The 20,044-nt window shown below is 22.2% G+C and overlaps 1 long non-coding RNA gene across 1 annotated transcript in view; it reads right to left on the bottom strand.

Annotated features, from left to right (window-relative positions):
• The window catches only part of LOC143304555 (uncharacterized), a 116,688-nt gene extending 104,566 nt beyond the window's left edge, over positions 1–12,122 (bottom strand). The window contains exon 1 of the long non-coding RNA XR_013061222.1: positions 11,799–12,122. This is a non-coding gene — a long non-coding RNA (uncharacterized LOC143304555). The remainder of the gene's footprint in view (positions 1–11,798) is intronic.
• Positions 12,123–20,044: the final 7,922 nt, after the last annotated feature.

Below are 20,044 nucleotides of genomic sequence, written 5' to 3'. Positions count from 1 at the left end.
AATATTAAATTTATTATAGAATTTATTGTTTTTAATTTTATTTTTTTAATTTTAGTTATTTTATTAAATAATAATATTTATTTTTTAACTTTCTTAATTGGATTAGAATATTTAATTTCAGTCATTTTATTTTATATAATTTTAATTGATTTAAATAGGTGAATTTATTTAATTTATTTAATTTATTCTGTTTGTGAAGGAGTAATAGGTTTATCTTTGTTAGTAAGATTGAATTATGAATATGGTCATCAAAAAATTAACGTTTTAAATTTAATTTTATAATGAATGAAATTACAATTGTGGTTATTATTATCATTTTGTTTAAATTTGTGAATTTTTTTATGTTAAGAAATTTAATATTTTTATTGAGATTAAATTTTTTAATAAATATGAATTGATTAAAATGAATTTATTTGATCGGAGGGTTAGGGAATAATTATTATTCAAATTATTTAATTTTAATAATATTTTGAGTATTTGGTGTAATTTTTTTAAATTTAAAAGAATATAAAAAAATTGTTTATTTTTAAATTTAGTTCTAATATTTTTTATGCTGATAAATTTTATATGTATAGATTTATTAATATTTTATTTTATATATGAATTAAGATTATTATTAATTTTTTATATAGTTATAGAATGAGGTTATTCAGAAGATCGAGTTTTGTCTGCATTTTATTTAATATTTTATACATTAGTTTTTTCTCTACCTATATTATATTTGATTTTCAAATTAATAAATTTTAGTGATAGAATTAATTTTTTAATATTAGAAATTTTGTTATTAAAATTTGATAAATTCGGTTTTTTATATTTATTATCATCATTTTTAGTAAAAATTCCTATATATATATTACATGGTTGATTAATTAAAGCTCATGTTGAAGCTTCATTTTTTAGATCAATAATTTTAGCTTCAGTTATATTAAAATTAGGTAGATATGGAATATTGCGTTTTTTATTAATTTTTAAAAGAATATTTAAGTTCATAAAATTTCATTTGTTTATAATTAATTTTTTAGGAATAATTGTTTTAAGATTTATATGTTTATTTCAGTTTGACATGAAATTAATTATTGCTCTTTCTTCTGTAGTTCATATAGGTATCATATCTTTGGGTTTATTAGTAGGAAAAAAAATTAGAATTCTTGGTGGTTTAGTCATGATAATTTCTCACGGTTTAGTCTCATCGGGCTTATTTTATTTGGTAAATATAATTTACAGCCAAACTAGGACACGAATTATTTTTGTTAATAAAGGAATAATTAATTTTATACCTTCAATAACAATAATATGATTTTTAATATGTATTTATAATTCTGGAGCTCCATTATCTTTAAATATAGTTAGTGAGATTTTTTTATTAATAAGATTAGTTGGTTGATGTAAATATTTATTCATATTTTTAATTTTTTATTGTTTATTGAGATTTATTTATTCAATTTATTTATTTAGATTTATACAATACGGAAAAATTTTTTATTCAAAAATAAATTTAATAAATAGTTATTTAATAAATTATTTAAGGTTAATATTACATATTTTACCTTTAAATATTTTTATTTTTAAATTATTATATTATTTAAATAGTTTAATTAAAATATTGAATTGTGATTTCAATGATATATAAATTTATATTTTAAATTTAATGAAAATAATTATTTCTGGAATTATTTTAATAGCTATAAGTTTTATTTTTATATTTTTTAGTTTTTATATTTTATTTATTAATAAATTATTTATTTTTGAATGATTAATTTTTAATATTAATTCTATAAAAATAAATTTAATTTTTATATTTAGATTCAAGTTATTGATATTTGTATTTTTAGTCATATTAATTAGTTCATTTATTTTATTTTATAGAGTTAGATATATAAATTTGAATAATAAGTATTTAATTAATCGATTTTATTATTTAATATTAATATTTTTGATTTCAATAATTTTTTTAATTTTAAGACCAAATATATTAACTTTGTTATTAGGTTGAGATGGGTTAGGATTAATTTCTTATTGTTTAATTATTTATTATCAAAAATTTTTATCATTAAATTCTGGGATAATGACTATAATTTTAAATCGCTTAGGGGATTGTAGATTATTAATAATTATTTCTTTTATAGTAATTTTTGGAAGATGAAATTTAATATTATACAAAATAAATTTTTTAATTTTAATTATATTTTTTTTAATAGTGTTTACAAAAAGAGCTCAATTAATATTTATAATTTGATTACCAGCTGCAATAATAGCACCAACTCCTGTTTCTTCATTAGTTCATTCTTCTACTTTAGTTACTGCTGGTATTTATTTGCTAATTAATTATGAGATGATAATTGATTTAAAATATAAGAGATTTATTTTAATAATTTCAAGAATATCAATATTGGTTTCAGGAATTATGGCTAATTTTGAAATAGATTTTAAAAAAATTGTTGCTTTATCAACATTAAGACAATTAGGTTTTATAATAAGAATTTATTCATTAGGAATAACAGATCTAACATTTTTACATTTATTTATTCATGCATTTTTTAAGTCTATAATATTTATATGTGTAGGAAGATTAATTCATTACATAAATGGTATTCAAAATTTTCGTTTTTATTCAGGTATATTTTTTGTGTATCCTTTAAAGAGGATATTTTTAATATTTTCATTAATAATGTTATGTGGTTTTCCATTTTTAGTTGGATTTTATTCTAAGGATTTAATTGTTGAATTTTATTTTTTGAATATTAAAAGAATTTTTAGAATAATGAATTTAATTTTTGGAACTATTTTTACTGTATCTTATTCTTTTCGTTTATTATTTATAATAACAAATAATAATTATATAATAAATTTAATATATTTAAGAGAAGATTGTGTTATAATTATAGTTTTGTCAATAATTTTAATTATAATATTAATTTTAAGAAAATTTATTTTTAATATTTTTTTTATTATTTAAATATTAATTTAATTTATATTTATAAATATTTTGTATTTAAAATGATTTTATTAGGATTAATATTTTCAATATTAATAATTAATATAAATTTTTTAAAAAAAAGAAAAATGTTTTTTAAAAGATTTTTTATAATAGAGTTTTTTTATAAGTTATTTATTAATAAATTGATAAATAAAATAATTTATTATGAATTTTATTTTGAGAAAGGTTTTTTAGAAAAATTTTTAGGAAAAATTATAAGATATATTTGTGATTTAATAGAAATTAATTTTATAATTAAAATTTCTTTATTATTATTATTGTATTTATATTTATTAATTTTTATAGTTTTAATTTAATATTTATATTTATATATATAAAAATAAATATAATAATAATAATAAAAAATAAAAATTATTAAAGAATTTAAATAGCTTATATTAGAGCATAATATTGAAAATATTATGGAAATTTTTTTAAATTTTTAAATAATAATATATATATAATTATAAATTTATTATTATTATTATTGTTGTTGTTATTTTTATGAAATAATGATATATTAAATCAAAATTAAAGTTAGAAGCTTTATTAAATTATTTCTATTTATAATTAATTTTTATTGATTAATGATTTTATATTGAAAGTATAATGTTTTATTTAAACTATATAAATTGAATTAAAATTTTAAGTTTTAAGTATTTTTTAATAAATTTTTTAATTTATATATATATATATATATTAATAAATTGGAATTTTTAGATTCAATTATTTTATTAACAATAAAATGCCTCTAATTTGGCTTCAATTTAAAATTTATTTTATTTTATAAATTTAAATTAATATAAGAAGTAAAATTTACTTTTAATTTCGGCTTAAAGATTGATTTATTTTTAAATCCTTATATTATTAAAAATTTTAATTAAAGTAATTTAAAATATTCAATTTAAATAATTACATGATCATTCTATAATTAATGAAAAAATTAATATTACAAATAAAAACATTATTAAAATAAATAAATAAAAAAAATTTAATGTTTTGATATATGAGATTAATGGGATTAATAAAATAATTTCTACATCAAAAATTAAAAATGTTAATGAAATTAAATAAAATGGTAATGAAAATGGAATATTTATTTTTGTAATAGGATTAAATCCACATTCATAAGGTAGATTTTTTTCTATATTAAATTTTTTATGTATTGATAAAAATTTATTTAATAAATAAATAATTATTAAAATTATAAAAATTAATAAATAATAAATTATATAAATTAAATATATTAATTTAATATTAAATTTTTTAATTGGAAATTAAATGTAATTTATTATACTATATATTTAAAGTTAATTTAATTTATAATAATATAATAAAATATATAAATAAATAATCAAATTACATCAACAAAATGTCAGTATCAAATAGCAAATTCAAAATTAATGTGATGAATTGTTGAAAAATGATTTTTTAATATTCGTATTAAAGAATATAATAAAAATAATGTTCCAATAAGAACATGAATACCATGAAAACCAGTTGATAAAAAGAAAATAGATCCAAAAATTCTATCATTAATACAAAAAAATTAATTATAATATTCAAAAATTTGTATAAAGTTAAAATAAAATCCTAAAAAATTGTTGATGATAATATTTTGATTCTTGATTTAAATTTATTATTTAATATATTATAATGTCTTAATGTAACTGAAAATCCTGATATAATTAAAATAATTGAGTTTAATAAAGGGATTTCAAATGGATTAAAAAATTTAATTATTTTTGGTGGTCATATAAAATTAATTTCAATTGAAGGAGAGATTGAATTATGAAAAAATGTTCAAAAAAATGAAATAAAAAAGAATAATTCAGAAATAATAAATATAATTATTCTAAATTTTATTATTGATAAAATATAAAAAGAATGTATTCCTTGAAATGTTCTTTCTCGAATGATATCTCGGAATCATATTATTGTTGATAAAATCAAAATTAATAAATTAAAAATTATAATTAATAAATTATTTAAGTAAATTCATAAAATTGTTCTTAGTAATAAATTTATAGTATTTAAAGAAACAATAATTGGTCATGGTCTAATAGTAACTATATGAAAAGGAAAATTTTTTTTCATTAATTTGATTCAGAAAAATATAATGTTAATAGAATTGAGAATACATAAGCTTGAATAAAAGCTATTGAAATTTCTAAAATTAATAATATGTTTTGAATTATTAAAGTTATTGGTGATAAAATAATGAAGTTTATTATAAAATTTCTTAGTAAAATAAGAATAAGATGTCTTGAAATTAAATTTGCTGAAAGACGAATTGATAATGTTCAAGGGCGAATAAAAAGTCTAATAAGTTCAATAATTACTATAAAATTTATTAAAAATTTTGAAGAATTTAATGGTACTAAATGTCTTAAAGTTTTTATAGGAAAATTAATAATTGAGTAAATTAAAAATCTTAATCATAAAGATAATGCTATTGATAGATTAAATATTAAATGTCTTGTTGATGTAAAGGTATAAGGAATTAATCTAAATAAATTTAATATTATAATATAAATTATAATTCTTAAGAATGAAAAAATATTTATCGAATATTTATTAGTTATAATTATTTTAAATTCATTAAATAAATATTCAATAAATAATTTAAAAATTATTAAAATTCGCGAAGGAATTAATCAATATGAATTTGGAAATAAAATAATTGGTAAAATTATAAAAATTCAATTTAATTGAATATAATTATTAATTGAAGGATCAAATATTTCACATAAATTGTTTATCATAATCATTTTCATTTTTTAATTAAATTATTATTATTATTATTATTATTATTTATATTATAAATATTTTTTATGATAATATATAATAAAAATGAATTTATTAAAATTATAATAGTAAATAAACATATTATAAAGATAACTAATCAATTAATAGGTATTATTTGTGGTATTCATTAGAAGTAAATTTTAATTACTATAATTGATTTAAAAGATCAATTCTTTATTTCTGACTTCTAATGATAGAAAAATAATAATAAAATATTAATTTTAGAATGACAATATAATGTTATTTAAATTAACTAATTTTTCAAATTTTATTTTTAATTCAATTTATAAATAATGCATAAGAAGTTCTTTCTAATATAATAGGTATAAATCTATGATTTATTCCACAAATTTCAGAGCATTGTCCAAAATAAATTCCTGGACGAATACAAAATAAATTTAATTGATTAATTCGACCAGGAATAGCATCTACTTTAATTCCTAATGATGGAATAGTTCATGAATGAATAACATCTAATGAAGAAATAATTATTCGTATGGAAATTTTAAATGGAATAATTAATCGATTATCAGTTTATAATAATCGAAATTGATTTATTAGTTCATAATTTAATATATATGAATCAAATTCTTAATTATTAAATTCTGGATATTCACAAGATCAATATCATTCATGGCCAATAGCTTTAATAGAAAAATAAGGATTTATAATTTCATCAATATAATATAAAATTTTTAAGGATGGAAAACAAATAATTATTAAAATAATTATAGGAGTTAAAGTTCAAATAATTTCAATTGTATGATTTTTTAATAAAGTTAAATTTAAAAAGTTATTATATATAAAATCTATAATAAAAAATGTTGATAAAGAAATAATTATTATTATTATTATTATAATTAAATTATGAAATGAAATTAAATTATCAGAATAAAAAGAATTTGAATCTTGGAATGTTATTATATTTCATGTAGAAATTTTTAATAATTAAAATTTATTTGAATTTGAAATTCATAATTATAATTATATTAAATTAGTTTATTAATAAAAGATAAAAATCTTTATTATTGAATATTAAATTCAAAGCACTAATCTGCCATATTAATAATTTTAATATATTAAATAAATTATTTATTTTTAAATTTATAAACTTTATTTATTAAAAATATTTTTGATTTTATTATTTGTAATTAAAGGAATTTCAATAATTGAGTGATCTAAAGGAGGATAGTTATTTAATCATTCTAGAGAAGATTGATGAAATTTAAATATAATTAATCGTTTTGAAATTAATCTTTCAAAAATAATAAAAATAAAAAATAATATTCTATTTATTGAAATTATTGCTCCAATTGATGAAATTAAATTTCAACAATAGTAAGAATCAGGATAATCTGAGTATCGTCGAGGTATAGATATTATATAATATATAGATAAATATATAGATTTGGATTGAATAGAAAATATAAAAAATTAAATTTTTGAGAAATTAAATTTATACGATAAATACTAATCTATAGTGTTAAAATGAATATGAGTAAATAATATATGTATAATATTTGTGTGTGTGTATATATATATATATATAGCTAAAATTTTTATAAATAGAATATTTATGATAGCATCATTGATTAGCTTTGGAATTGAAAAGAAAATATAAAAAATTAAATTTTTGAGAAATTAAATTTACACGATAGATACTAATCTATAGTGTTAAAATGAATATGAGTAAATAATATATGTATAATATTTGTGTGTGTATATATATATATATTTATAGCTAAAATTTTTATAAATAGAATATTCATAATAGCATCATTGATTAGCTTTGGATTGAAAAGAAAATATAAAAAATTAAATTTTTGAGAAATTAAATTTATACGATAGATACTAATCTATAGTGTTAAAATGAATATGAGTAAATAATATATGTATAATATTTGTGTGTGTATATATATATATTTGTAACTAAAATTTTTATAAATAGAATATTTATAATAGCATCATTGATTAGCTTTGGATTGAAAAGAAAATATAAAAAATTAAATTTTTGAGAAATTAAATTTATACGATAGATACTAATCTATAGTGTTAAAATGAATATGAGTAAATAATATATGTATAATATTTGTGTATATATATATATATTTATAGCTAAAATTTTTATAAATAGAATATTTATAATAGCATCATTGATTAACTTTGGATTGAAAAGAAAATATAAAAAATTAAATTTTTGAGAAATTAAATTTATACGATAGATACTAATCTATAGTGTTAAAATGAATATGAGTAAATAATATATGTAAAATATTTGTGTGTGTGTATATATATATATATTTATAGCTAAAATTTTTATAAATAGAATATTTATAATAGCAGCATTGATTAGCTTTGGATTGAAAAGAAAATATAAAAAATTAAATTTTTGAGAAATTAAATTTAGACGATAGATACTAATCTATAGTGTTAAAATGAATATGAGTATTATGTTTATATTTATAGCTAAAATTTTTATAAATAGAATATTTATAATAGCATCATTGATTAGCTTTGGATTGAAAAGAAAATATAAAAAATTAAATTTTTGAGAAATTAAATTTATACGATAGATACTAATCTATAGTGTTAAAATGAATATGAATATATGTATAATATTTGTGTGTGTATATATATATATATATATATTTATAGTTAAAATTTTTATAAATAGAATATTTATAATAGCATCATTGATTAATTTTGGATTGAATAGAAAATATAAAAAAAATAAAAAATAAATTTTTAATAAAAATTAAAATTTATATTTATAAATTAAAAAATATTAATTAAAAAATTTTAGTTTAAATTAAAATATTTTATTTACAATAAAAAGATTAATTATTATTTAAAATTTTATAAAAAAAATAATAAAATAAAATTAAAAATAATATAAATAATTAAATAATATATAAATATAAACATATATATATATATAAATATAGTAAAATCAAATTTTTTAAAAAAATTATATTTAATGTAGTTTGCATATTAAATTTTGATTTTAATAGAATTAATAATATTAATAATATAAAATAAATTTTATAATGATTTTTAAATTAATTATATTTTTGTATTAATAAATAATAATTTAATTAAATATTTATTATATTTTAATAATTAAATTTAAATAATTAATGAAAGTTAAATTTAGAAAAGAAAATAAATAATGATTAATTTAGTGCCAGCAATAGCGGTTAAACTAAAATTGTAAGTTAATTTTATTAATTTATGTTTATATAAATAAATATTTAAATATATTTTATTTAATAAAAATTATATATTTTAGGTGAAATTTAATTTATAATAAAATTAAATTTTATATTTATAAAAATAATAAGATAAAATAATAAACTAGGATTAGATACCCTATTATATAAAATAATAATATTAGATTTATTATTAAATGTTGAATCATTAAAATTGAATTATATGGCGGCTTTTCATTCTTATTAGAGAAACTTGTAGTTTAATTTGATAATCCACGATAAGATAAACTTAAGTAGATGTTTATGTATTGTTGTATATTATTATATAAAATTAATTTTAATAAAAATTTAATACAAAATTTTAATTCAAATCAAAATGTAGTATATTTAAGAATTTATGAGTTATAATAAATTTAATTTTTTAATAATTATATTTTAATATTAATTTGAAAGAGGATTCAAAAGTAAAATTAATAAATTAATTAATTTGAAAATAGTTTTGAAAAGTGTACAAATTGCCCGTCAATTTCATTTGTGGAATAAGTCGTAACATAGTAAAAATATTGGAAAATGTTTTTAGATAAAAAATTAGTTTTTATAATATTTCGTTTTTAATGAAAATTATTTAAATTGAATTTTTTTTAAATAATAAATTTAATATTTTAGTTTAAAATTTATTAAATTATATTTTTGTAAAGTTGTATAATAAATAATTGTTAAAGTAATAATTTATGAAATAATATAATGATTTATAGATTTAGTAATGTGAATGAAATTTTAAAGAATTAATTAAGTAAAATAAATTTTGTACCTTTTGTATCAGGGTTAATTAATATAATTTAATAATTTTATTATTCTCGAAAGAAAAAGAGTTAAATATATAATTATGTTTTTGTTGAATAAAAAATTATAATATATATTTAGAAATTAAATGTTAATCGATTTTTTTATATCTAGTTTTTTTTTAATGAATTTAATTTATATATAAAAAATATAAAGAATTTATTTTATAATTTTTTTATTTTTATATAAAAAATTTATAGGATAATCTATAAATTTAAATATATAATTAAATTATTATTATTATTATTTAAAAATTTATATTATAATTATATTGATTTAGTAATAATTTTTATTAATAAATACTTAATAATTTAAAGATTTTATTTTAAAAATTTAAGAAATTTATATAAAATTGAATAATATATATTTATTAAAAAAAATAATTTATAATTTATTTAAATTAAGTATAATGATTATATTAGTAATATTTTATGTTTAAAATTTTTATTTTTTAATAAATTTTGAAATATATATATATATATAAGGAATTAGGCAAATTAAATATATTCACCTGTTTATCAAAAACATGGCTTATTGATTTTAATTTTAAGTCTATCTGCCCAATGATTTAATTATTTAATGGCTGCAGTATAATTGACTGTACAAAGGTAGCATAATCAATTGTTTTTTAATTAAAAACTAGAATGAAAGAATTAATGAGATATATACTGTCTCATATATATATAATTAATTTAAATTTTTAGTAAAAATGCTAAAATATATTTATGGGACGATAAGACCCTATAGCATTTTATATCTATATATATATTAGATTTTAAATTTTTTAAATATAAATATTTAATTGGGAGGATTAGTAAATTTATAAAACTTTATTTTACATATAAACCTCAATTAAAGAATAATTAATGATCTTGTATTATAAATTAAAAGAATAAATTACCTTAGGGATAACAGCGTAATATCTTTTTAAAGATCATATTAATAAAGATGATTGCGACCTCGATGTTGAATTAAGATAAATTTTAAATGCAGAAGTTTAATAATTAAGTCTGTTCGACTTTTAAAATCTTACATGATTTGAGTTCAAATCGACGTGAGTCAGATTGGTTTCTATCTATAAAAATAAATAAATTATTTGTACGAAAGGACTATAATTTTTAATTAAATTATATTATTAACTTTAATTAATAATTTTGATTATATTAGCAAATTAGTGCATTAAATTTAGAATTTAAATAAATTATTTATGTTTAATAATTATAATAATTTAATTATATAATTAAATTTTAATTTATAATTAGATAATTGTTTATTTAAAGTTAATGGAAAATTTTATTTCTATAATATGATTTCAAGTCATATACTTATTCAAGTTCATTAACTAATTATTTTTTTTTAATAATATATCTCAAATATTATTTATAAAAAATGATAAAATTAAATATATAAAATATAATGATGTCAATAATATATTTAAATTTGTATATGGATATTCAATTATTTGTTTTCCTAATCAAGTAAGTATAATAATCGTTAAGAATCAGCCGATGTTATTTGCAAATTGTCAGTTGTTGTTATCTGTTTAATAAACATTATTGGTTAAATATCACCTAGTGTACTTCAGTACCTATTACACCATTCCACCTCATATTCAAGAGATAAAAACAAAACACCATTAAAAGCTGTAACAGTTATACTTTCAGACCAGAAGAATAAGATGAGAGTATAAGTAAATGAAAAGATATGGAACATTTAAGGACACTAGATATAGCATTGCAAAGAAAGGACAAGATCATACATGATCTATCACAAACGCTATCATACTTTGAGAAAAATATATTTTTCATCTTTCTTAAAATCCTTTTTAAGAAGGAAAAATGATTTGAAACAAGAACAAAAGAAACTTTCAATCATTTTTCTTGCCTTAAATCGCAGTGTAAAAATAAAGATGAAAAAAATGTTATAGCGGATTGTAAAGAAAATACAATGAACGAACATACCTTGTTGTCGCGAATTGAAACGTTGCTCGTCACCGTGTGTGTCCGATTTGACGTGCAAGACATTTCCTTGCGGAAGTTGACCCTCTAGTTGTTGGCGCGAGGTTCGCCGCTAACGGTTGCTGCGATGCTGATGATGATGTGATCATGTGGCACTGTATGATTTACTGCTGTATCTCTGTTCACTTGATCGTCCAATGCTCGTGATCCGGCTCGAAGGACCAAATCGAGAACGACCGTTCGCGTAGAGACGCGATCGCGAGGGAAACGTGTGAGCGGGAGACGTAAATTTTTGCTACGATTATGATAATCGACGCCGCGAATTAGTCGTTCCCCTGTTTCGTTTAGAATAACAGAGATAGTTCAAATGATTTTAACTTTGAATTAACACGGTTAATATAAACGTGTATATTTAACGATATTTAAAGTTATAATGAATACGTCACAAATGATTTAACGATGATAAAATTAGTTTGTTACAGTAATTTGACCCGATTTTATGATATTTCTCGATGTACTCGTTAGACTAAGCGACTTTGATTTTATTCGTCTGAACCTTTCGATGCATCCCGTTTGAATTCTCATTTGCCACTGACTGCCCTTCCCCATTTTGTCCTTTGTCTTCTCTGAGATACGACCCCCACTACGCTCGGATCACGCCACCGTTCGCGCCTATGATCACGTATACCAGCTTCTTTCTTTATGCGGATAAAATAACGCACCGAAGGCGAATAGATGTTTCTGGAACTCGCTGCTTGACGACAACTATGCGTTTATCGCTACTTTGTGTATATCTCGACGGTCATGTAAGACGATCTGTTTGCGACGGTTAGGAACACGGCCTACAGTAAGCCTTGGGGCGTAATAAACGGAGAGAATAAAATTTTAATTAAAATTAAATTTTTTATAAATAAAATATATATAATAATATTGTTAATAAGTTTTAAATTAGAATAAAAAATAGATAAATATAGGATAAAAAATATATAAATATGAATATAAATATATATATATATATAAATTTTATTAAAAAATTTTAGTTTAAATAAAAATATTTTATTTACAATAGAAAGATTAATTATTAATTAAAATTTTAATAAAGAAAAAATAATTTAATATAAATTAATTATATTTAAATAAATATATATATATGAGTGTGTGTGTGTATGTATATATATATATATATATATATATATATAAAACACCATTAAAAGCTGTAACAGTTATACTTTCAGACCAGAAGAATAAGATGAGAGTATAAGTAAATGAAAAGATATGGAACATTTAAGGACACTAGATATAGCATTGCAAAGAAAGGACAAGATCATACATGATCTATCACAAACGCTATCATACTTTGAGAAAAATATATTTTTCATCTTTCTTAAAATCCTTTTTAAGAAGGAAAAATGATTTGAAACAAGAACAAAAGAAACTTTCAATCATTTTTCTTGCCTTAAATCGCAGTGTAAAAATAAAGATGAAAAAAATGTTATAGCGGATTGTAAAGAAAATACAATGAACGAACATACCTTGTTGTCGCGAATTGAAACGTTGCTCGTCACCGTGTGTGTCCGATTTGACGTGCAAGACATTTCCTTGCGGAAGTTGACCCTCTAGTTGTTGGCGCGAGGTTCGCCGCTAACGATTGCTGCGATGCTGATGATGATGTGATCATGTGGCACTGTATGATTTACTGCTGTATCTCTGTTCACTTGATCGTCCAATGCTCGTGATCCGGCTCGAAGGACCAAATCGAGAACGACCGTTCGCGTAGAGACGCGATCGCGAGGGAAACGTGTGAGCGGGAGACGTAAATTTTTGCTACGATTATGATAATCGACGCCGCGAATTAGTCGTTCCCCTGTTTCGTTTAGAATAACAGAGATAGTTCAAATGATTTTAACTTTGAATTAACACGGTTAATATAAACGTGTATATTTAACGATATTTAAAGTTATAATGAATACGTCACAAATGATTTAACGATGATAAAATTAGTTTGTTACAGTAATTTGACCCGATTTTATGATATTTCTCGATGTACTCGTTAGACTAAGCGACTTTGATTTTATTCGTCTGAACCTTTCGATGCATCCCGTTTGAATTCTCATTTGCCACTGACTGCCCTTCCCCATTTTGTCCTTTGTCTTCTCTGAGATACGACCCCCACTACGCTCGGATCACGCCACCGTTCGCGCCTATGATCACGTATACCAGCTTCTTTCTTTATGCGGATAAAATAACGCACCGAAGGCGAATAGATGTTTCTGGAACTCGCTGCTTGACGACAACTATGCGTTTATCGCTACTTTGTGTATATCTCGAAGGTCATGTAAGACGATCTGTTTGCGACGGTTAGGAACACGGCCTACAGTAAGCCTTGGGGCGTAATAAACGGAGAGAATAAAATTTTAATTAAAATTAAATTTTTTATAAATAAAATATATATAATAATATTGTTAATAAGTTTTAAATTAGAATAAAAAATAGATAAATATAGGATAAAAAATATATAAATATGAATATAAATATATATATATATATAAATTTTATTAAAAAATTTTAGTTTAAATAAAAATATTTTATTTACAATAGAAAGATTAATTATTAATTAAAATTTTAATAAAGAAAAAATAATTTAATATAAATTAATTATATTTAAATAAATATATATATATGAGTGTGTGTGTGTATGTATATATATATATATATATATATATATATAAAACACCATTAAAAGCTGTAACAGTTATACTTTCAGACCAGAAGAATAAGATGAGAGTATAAGTAAATGAAAAGATATGGAACATTTAAGGACACTAGATATAGCATTGCAAAGAAAGGACAAGATCATACATGATCTATCACAAACGCTATCATACTTTGAGAAAAATATATTTTTCATCTTTCTTAAAATCCTTTTTAAGAAGGAAAAATGATTTGGAACAAGAACAAAAGAAACTTTCAATCATTTTTCTTGTCTTAAATCGCAGTGTAAAAATAAAGATGAAAAAAATGTTATAGCGGATTGTAAAGAAAATACAATGAATGAACATACCTTGTTGTCGCGAATTGAAACGTTGCTCGTCACCGTGTGTGTCCGATTTGACGTGCAAGACATTTCCTTGCGGAAGTTGACCCTCTAGTTGTTGGCGCGAGGTTCGCCGCTAACGGTTGCTGCGATGCTGATGATGATGTGATCATGTGGCACTGTATGATTTACTGCTGTATCTCTGTTCACTTGATCGTCCAATGCTCGTGATCCGGCTCGAAGGACCAAATCGAGAACGACCGTTCGCGTAGAGACGCGATCGCGAGGGAAACGTGTGAGCGGGAGACGTAAATTTTTGCTACGATTATGATAATCGACGCCGCGAATTAGTCGTTCCCCTGTTTCGTTTAGAATAACAGAGATAGTTCAAATGATTTTAACTTTGAATTAACACGGTTAATATAAACGTGTATATTTAACGATATTTAAAGTTATAATGAATACGTCACAAATGATTTAACGATGATAAAATTAGTTTGTTACAGTAATTTGACCCGATTTTATGATATTTCTCGATGTATTCGTTAGACTAAGCGACTTTGATTTTATTCGTCTGAACCTTTCGATGCATCCCGTTTGAATTCTCATTTGCCACTGACTGCCCTTCCATTTTGTCCTTTGTCTTCTCTGAGATACGACCCCCACTACGCTCGGATCACGCCACCGTTCGCGCCTATGATCACGTATACCAGCTTCTTTCTTTATGCGGATAAAATAACGCACCGAAGGCGAATAGATGTTTCTGGAACTCGCTGCTTGACGACAACTATGCGTTTATCGCTACTTTGTGTATATCTCGACGGTCATGTAAGACGATCTGTTTGCGACGGTTAGGAACACGGCCTACAGTAAGCCTTGGGTCGTAATAAACGGAGAGAATAGAATAATCTACAGGATTATCAACGGTGAAGTATATAAATATACTAACGACTCAGAAAACATAATTGAAGTGAGTTGCTTAGATATGAAATTATTGTTAATAACTAAAAGAATAATAGTACAAGTTAGATTAGCAGAGAGACAAACGTGATTGTGCAGTGAGTCTAGGAAACAGGATAAAATATAAAACAAATAAAAATGGAATATGCAATACGTCCTATCCAAGAAGATTGAATACCAACTAATGCATAATAAAAGAATGTCCGCAATATTTGGAATTAAGAACAAAATTCTTAAAATAAACAACCACCATCTTTATGAACAGAGAAAATTGATTATTGAGACTAAAGAATTTTATTAAGAAACAACATGACGCTCAGAGCATAATATTACTTATTACCCTGTATATTCCAGAAACTTCTTAGTTTGCCCCAGCCTTAGCAATTTGAGACTATTTTATTAAAATTAAGAATTTTCCACATTAGATCGAACGCACTTCTAATAGGTACCAAACAGTATATACATATATATATATAGCAAGATTTCACATATCTCTAAATTAATCACAGAAAATTAATACGGCACATAAATTAGACTTCGGATTGTAAATATTAAGAATAAATAACCGATACAGTCTCACAAAAATAGAAGGATAAAGATAGAGATAAGGGATCAAAAACAACAGTTATTTTTCAAATTTGTATGAAAAGCCCTTAAGAAAATAAGTTCCTCCTTAAATTGAAAACAGTTATATGTATAGAAATCAAACTTGCGATAAAAGTAAAAAAGATAGAAAATAAGAAAATTGTATTTGTTTTTATGACTCACTTTTACATGTAGTATAATTTCCACTGCTATTTTAGCACAGAACAAATTTTTAGGTTAAAATTATTCATACAAAGCTAGTACGTAGTTGAATATTTTTTCATTTTATAAACATTCGTGTAAAATATTGACCTCACTAAACTAATCGTTCTTTATAGAAATTTCAGAAATCAACCTTCTAATAATCAAATTGTGTTCTTCACTCATCAGATATTACCAATTAATGCTTGGTAGGCAAAAGAATTGTTTCAGTAAATGTCTATACAATGTGTATCACGTATCCGAAAGACGACTCAACTCAGACGATAACTGATTCCGCGACACTGTGAATCTGACGACAACAGACTAATGCTGTATAAATACAAATGACACTGTTATTTTGCGGCATGCTTGTAAAGTCTAGACGTGATTCTATTGTTAGCTTTTCATGATTGTACTACAAATTTTAGACTGATTAAATAAATATCTAATAACGGTTTTAACGCGTTGATTGTCACGCGTGTTTTCAAAAAAATCTGCGTCAGGCCACGCGTACAGCAGTACCGAGCGTTTTCTGCTAGGTGCTCCCCATCGATGTTTTAGTAATACGAGTCGCTCAAGTGGTGATCTCAAGAATGATCTTTCGTTTCATTTGTTCGCAACATTAAAACCACTATCTATCGTTGAATATAATGAAGGAAAGTGTGGTATAGATTATTCCGATCAAATGGTTTCTTATGCCACCACAATTAGAAAAGGAATCAAATGGTACAGAAAACGTGGCATTCAATTCCTTCTGGGAATTTCTGTTGTAAACGCTTCGACGGTTCACAAAATTGCAACAAGGAAAAATATAAATATTGGAATATTTAGACAATTACTAGTTGCAAAATTATTAGGGTTGTCTAAAAATACGAAGAATCCTTGTCTTCGACAGAGTCAGCACAATATCGCCGTTCGGAAAAATGATTCCGGAAGAAGCATTAGACGCGCGTGCAAACTATGTTATGCAAGTAAAAGACGTCGAATGGACCGAACAAAGGCACAAAAGAATTTGAAGAAAACAACAACTTCTTGTCCAAATTGTCCCGACCAACCTCAGCTATGTATAGAATGTTTTTTTTTATTTTATTTTTATTTTATATTTTTTATTTTATAACAATTTTTATTTACAACGTATTACAACGTATTTTTATTTTATAACAATTCAACAGTTTTATTATTATGAAATATCTTTTCAAATACCTACGACGATCCTTAGCAAGTAGTCAAATAAGCGACACCCGAATATGGGTTACGCGGCCTGACCAGAAACTTTGCTGACACCCGAATGCGGGTGTCGTGGTAGTCAACGTGTTAATAAATGTTCTTCAGTAAATTATTAATTTGAATTAAAATACTGGTGGAACTAATATACCTAATTTCGTTTTTATCATGTATTGTTTATGTAGATAGCTTGCTGAAAAAATTGTGCAGGAACGAATCGCGTAACAAAGTACAGTGCATTCGAGATGTAACATTTCAGTGCAAATAATAAATTATTTTCAAACAAATAATCAAAATTTTTATTTAAATCTTCTCGAGATTTTTACGTATTACAAGACAATTGTTATTTTATAAATTCAGAAACATAGTTATATCCACTGTATATACTACGTACATATATGTATAAAATATATGATTTTTTAGGAATATCTCTCTACTTTAAACTGTTACTAGCAAAAATACTTTGCAAGTAGCATTCTTATATGTTGGATTACAAGCTATTTCAATTAGCCTTGTAGTGAATATACCGTACAATATTTGTAATTTTAGCGAATGTCGTGATATTGTTCTGTAGGAGTACCGAAACATAGTTATCTTCTATTAGCAAATAAAATTCTATTTTTGATGAAATTTAGTAAAAAATATTAAAGTATCCGAGGAACAATTTCTTTTGTCTGCAAAAGTCACTTTGAGCAGGTGAAATCGAATCCTCAAGATTTTGATTAACTTGTGATGATCCGAGATACAGTAAAACTTTGCATCGCTCTATTGAAAAATATTCGTGCGCTAGGAATAAATCTCGAGTAAATAATGAGTTTGCTATTTTAAAGATAAAACGTGTAACAGGCATTACATGTAAGAAATACAATGCGGGCAAAATAACAGCTCACTTAACACTTCTGTTAATTTCTAAATACATAGGATTTTTCACCAGATATTAGCGCTTTTATTGGAACAAACAAATGAAAATGAACAATTCCGTGTAACATATTTCGGAGCCATATTGATCTGATATGTCAAACATATACATTGATATTTCGAAAATTAAAAATTATTTTCTAGAGTTGACATGTTGTTTTTCAGGTAAGTAAAGTGTTTTTTAATGTATACTATATCTAATTTATTAAGTGTAATTACTAGTTATTTGCCCCACTTTTATAATTTCCTTTGTATATTATATACATTATAATCTAAAACGTATTTGTTCAACGTATTTGTCGTCCAATACCGATGATTTAGTCATAGACCGAATTTCTTTTACCTGTAAGTTCAATATTTTGGCAACTGAGACTAAATTAGAAGGTGTCCGTTTAATTTTTCTTCTACCTTTTCCCATAGAAAAATGTTTGAAAGTCCAAAACAGAAAAGAGAGAAATGGTCAGAGGAGAACATGAATGGGGCTTCGAAGCTACTCTTCAAAAATAAAATGGCCCAAAGACAGGTCACTGAAGCTTTCAATGTTTCAAAAACGACGAATGTGAAGTCTGGGCACACGTCGAATGCGCAGATCAAGAAAATATTAAGTATTTTCCATACGATATACATAATAATCAAATTTGAATAAGAATATGTATACTGACATCTAGAGGACTTTTTAAAACATTATTAACCATTTAGAGCAAAAGATCAAATAATTAAATAATTGATCGGTACTGGACGACAATTTTTCGTTTCCTACAAATTCCGACATTACTATTCTTGCACATTGTTAATTCGTCAATTCGTATTATTGAATTTCATAAAATTAATTTTCCTACTTTAATCAAGTTCCACTTGTGCTATAAAGTCACTTTGTAAATTTTCACTTTTATCAACTCTAGCACAAGGTACCGTGCGACTCTCCCCTGCATCTTAATTTGTATGTGATTCGAAATCCAAATTATTCGATATTTTTCATACCAAACTACGATAAAGATTCTTAACAACTTCTGCAAGATTACCTATACTAGCATTTATGACGTTCCTGTCTCACAAGATCAATAACCAAGCCTTTTCCTCGATTCTTTTTCTCTGATGAAACGTTAAATAGTTTTCTTCCTTCTTTCTGTCCGGATGAATTTTATCTTTTTCGTAGGTCATTGATATCTGGTCGCTTTTTTAAATTACTTTTTCCGTAGTTTTCATGTCACAATAAAGAGATTAAAAAATGCTGGATCAAAATTCTTAATGCTTTTCTCACCCACGCCGTACTGTTATCTTTCTGTTCATGTTCAAAATAGCGAATAGAGGTACATATAGAGGCGAA

Source organism: Bombus vancouverensis, unplaced genomic scaffold, assembly GCF_051014615.1.
Source record: "Bombus vancouverensis nearcticus unplaced genomic scaffold, iyBomVanc1_principal scaffold0039, whole genome shotgun sequence".
In the NCBI taxonomy this organism is placed as follows: Eukaryota; Metazoa; Arthropoda; class Insecta; order Hymenoptera; family Apidae; genus Bombus; species Bombus vancouverensis.
This window is presented reverse-complemented; position numbering and strand designations above follow the sequence as displayed.